The sequence below is a fragment of the Mus musculus genome, chromosome 8 (genome assembly GCF_000001635.26).
Source record: "Mus musculus strain C57BL/6J chromosome 8, GRCm38.p6 C57BL/6J".
In the NCBI taxonomy this organism is placed as follows: Eukaryota; Metazoa; Chordata; class Mammalia; order Rodentia; family Muridae; genus Mus; species Mus musculus.
This window is the reverse complement of record NC_000074.6, coordinates 116,527,353-116,531,327: the sequence shown is the minus strand read 5'-3', so window position 1 is coordinate 116,531,327 and position 3,975 is coordinate 116,527,353. Positions and strand designations below refer to the sequence as shown.

General features: G+C 46.2%; 1 long non-coding RNA gene across 1 annotated transcript; it reads left to right on the top strand.

The window, feature by feature from the left end:
* The first annotated feature begins 1,926 nt into the window (after window positions 1–1,926).
* Gm39258 lies at window positions 1,927–3,443 on the top strand. The gene is made up of 3 exons (XR_879226.1): window positions 1,927–1,958; window positions 2,312–2,416; window positions 3,103–3,443. It is a non-coding gene; the product is annotated as a predicted gene, 39258 (long non-coding RNA).
* The last annotated feature ends 532 nt before the right edge of the window (window positions 3,444–3,975 follow it).

Here is a 3,975-nt window from a genome sequence, read left to right as displayed (position 1 = left end):
GTAGAAGAAAAAAGGAGAAGGAGAAAAAGGAGGAGGAGGAGGAGGAGGAGGAGGAGGAGGAGAAAAGAAGAAGAAGAAGAAGAAGAAGAAGAAGAAGAAGAAGAAGAAGAAGAACAAGAACAAGAAGAAGAAGAAGAAGAAGAGGAGGAGGAGGAGGAGGAGGAGGAGGAGGAGGAAGAAAGAAGAAAGAAGAAGAAAGAAGAAGAAAGGAGAAAGAAGGAAAAGAAGGAGGAGGAGGAGGAGGAGGAGGAAGAAAGAAGAAAGAAGAAGAAAGAAGGAGAAAGAAGGAATAGGAGGAGGAGGAGGAGGAGGAGGAAGAAGAAGAAGAAGGAGAAGAAGAAGAAGAAGAAGAAGAAGAAGAAGAAGAAGAAGAAACAAACAACAGAAACACAACCAGGATGGGATACACAGGGGCTGGTCTTAGTAGGATAATCCAAGTTTTATTTGCTTTGTTCCCTGGCTCTCTGTTCCCTACCTGTGCCTCCTGCCACCTGCAGAGAAATTCAGATGGTTTGAATGTTTCCAGTTAAGAAGATCACTAACCCCATGGCTTAGCCACTCAGCACAGTAGGAGTGGGGAGCGTGTATCTTCACTGTGGTCCAAAGAGTACAAAGATGGCGGAATCTTAGAGCATGTGGGATGTTTGGGGTCACTAGTAGATGTGGCTTACTTGGTCCCATTCCCCACATCCCAACACATATCCATCACATCATGCTATGATTACAGGGTAGTGTATCCTGAACCCTGCCTATGGAATGTATGTGATGAATGTGTCCCTCACATTCATCATAGGTCTTCTTGATTAACAAAATCCAGACACTCCCTATAGACATGTCTAGAGGCTTGTCTCCTGGTTGATTCTAGATCTTGTCAAGTTAGAACTGTGTTTCAACAAGGAAGAGATTCCAGTTGGAGATCCGAACCCGTCAAGTCTGCAGGAGTAAGAAGGGGAATCTTTTTATTAAAATCACCAAATAGCAGGGTGGTCATTGGAGCACAGCCTTTGGGATCAGGATATGCTGTAAGGGGAAAGTGAGCTGGGCTCCAGCACTCCCTTCTCTTTGTTTCTTGGATTCCAGACACAATGTGAGCAGCTGCCTCAAGCTCCTGTTGCCATGCCTTCCCTACCCTGATGGAATGTACTTCCAAACCATGGGCCAAAAGAAACCCTACCTTCCTTAAAAAAATGAATTGAGGCATAATTAACATATCATAAGGTGCACTTTTTAGTGTGTACCACATAGCATTTTATGGCCACTGCAGATGTGATTAAAATGTCATACTGATACAGTGTCCATCCAGACTGACTATTCTCCTTATCAGAAGAGTCAGAGATGTTGTGAAGGCACATGCAGGGTGGAGGTGGTATAAGGACAGAGAAGTCCACTGGAGTGATCAGCTACTAGCCAAGGTGTCTCAAGGATGCTGACAGAAGTCAGGAAGATGAAGGAAGAGTTTTAGCCTCCAGGTTAGCGAGAGGATGCCTTTTGCCATTTTGAGCTGACTAGTTTGTGCTCAGACTAGATGAAACCAAATGCTCTCTACCCAGAGTCCCAGCCAAGGCTCTAAGCAAACAGCATCAGAAGCAGAGAACCAGGTTTGAGTCTGGGTTGTGTTGTTCCCAGCTGCTGGGGTGAGGCCAGCTCTTTCTCAGCCCCTTGAGTTCCTCAGGTTTAGACCCGCGGGTGGACATGCTCCTTTCAAGGCTGTTTAACATGTAAGTCAGTGCCTGGCACAGCTATTAACTTCAGATCGATAACTCCAGTCTTTACCTAGATGTCAAGGCCAGGGCCAGGGTCCTTCCTGAGGGCACCTGCTAGAATCTTCAGGTTCTTGTGACCTAGAACAAAGAACCAGGCTGAGGACAGATGACTCATGGTAGACATAGAAACAGCTCAGGAAGGGAACACACTTAAAACTGAAGGCTGGGAAAAGTTAGAAGTGCAATGGCCCTGAGGTCATGAGATGTGACTCTTCCTGGGTCACTTATATGACACCTGCCACCTTCTAAATTTGGGGGGCCTGGGGTTTCCATGGTGCTGTCCCTTCCTTATATCCCCTATGGGGATGGGTTTCTATCTGTCTTATAACTTCTTTCATATACAAATCTTGATGCTTATTTCTCCTGTATTCTACCCTCCTCCTGCCCCAGGATTCAGTCCTGTCAATCTTTCTGTCACACAAATAAACATACAACATTTTCTTAGGATCCTATAAATGGCCCGATTAACCCCCCCCACACACACACACACACAAACAATGGACTGCTGCAGTATCCTTTCTATTTGCGTATTTCTCTGCACATTCTAGCTGGCGGGACTGTGAGAACAGTGACTACTCACTAATTCACATGCGGCTGCCAGCTACCCAAGGACAGCAGTAGCTCTGGTATCCAGGGATGATACACAGGTCAAGGTGAGTCGAGACAGAGCCCTCTGAATCTGGCCTTTGATCTGGGGAAGCCTGGGGCTGCTGGTGCCTTTAATATCCGCTTTTTACAGTCTCATATGAGATGGCTGGGATGATTGTAGCTCAATAAAGCTGCTGGTGCTGTAGGTGTAGATGGTGTGCGTGTGTGTGTGTGTGTGTGTGTGTGTGTGTGTGTGTGTGTGTGTGTGTGTGAAGGGGTCTGTGTCCCTGCTTATTTTGTTTAAGAACCATGTTATGCTCTTCAGGGAGAGATGGGAGCCAGCAGTTAATTCAATATGCTAGGAGTCCAGGACATTCACGGTCTCTTCTGACCCTAGGGAGTTTATGATTTCAGGCCTGGGATTCTCAACAAGGCCAGCCAGCTGTTCACACGGGGGCAGAGACTTCATAGGTGTGAGCATTGCTGTTCTCATGACAGGTGATTTATAGGTAACGATCCAGGCGAACCTCACCACCACCTTTAGAGCAGACGAGGCAAGGCTCCCTATATTTGATTCCTGTGCAGTTAGTTTATTAAGGAAGAGCCTGCAGGAAACAGGTGAAGGATGGGAGGGAGAGGGCATGGAGGAGGGGAGATAGCCGGGAAGAGTGTTACTTCAGGCTAAGACCCATGGAAGGCAGCTCTCTTCTGCCCTCACAGGGGAACTTCACAGGGTATCTTTACCTTGCAGGGCTGCGAGAGCACTGGCTTTTCACTCTCCTGCGCCGCTACCTGAGTAAACTCCCCTATCCTACCTTTTCTTGAGTGTGAGGTTGGCTCTGGACATCGAAAAATGGGAGAGAGCAAAGCCCCCAAACTCAGCCACACTGAGAGGATGGGCAAAAGGATCTGAGGAGACTGAGGTGGAATCTACTCATTTCTGCTTCAGAAAGGTAGAAAGATCTCCATTTTAAAGACCAAGGCAAAGCGGCTGAAGGTGATCCACTCTGGGGGCAGTGAGATTCTACCAATTTCGGACTACTGAGCTGCAGCTGTCTGAGGATCAACTGCAAAACTCAAAACAAAAACAAACAAAGAAAACCCTAAACCAAACAAAACAACAAAAGACAAACAAACAACAACAACCCACCAACTTCTCTCAGTTATTTTCTCCATTAAAGTATTCATGCCGGTAGTCCCAGCAATCTGTAGGCAGGACAATCAGCTACAATTCATGGTCAGCCTGCATATTCTAGGTAGCAAGTTCCAGGCTGACCAGAGGTAGAGACAGAGACCTGGCTTGCTTCAAAAAACAATGTAATTCTTTTGCTTTAAAAAGTAACAAATGGTCTGGTGGTGGCGGCGGCGCACGCCTTTAATCCCAGCACTTGGGAGGCAGAGGCAGGCAGATTTCTGAGTTCAAGGCCAACCTGGTCTACAAAATGAGTTCCAGGACAGCCAGGGCTACACAGAGAAACCTTGTCTTGAAAAAAAAAAAAAAAAAAAAAAAAAAAAACCCAAAAACCAAACCAAACCAAACAAACAAAAAACCAAAAAACCAAAAAAGTAACAAATGCCCTTAAGAATGAACACTCTACTCTTTATAGGCAGCATGGGTGAACAA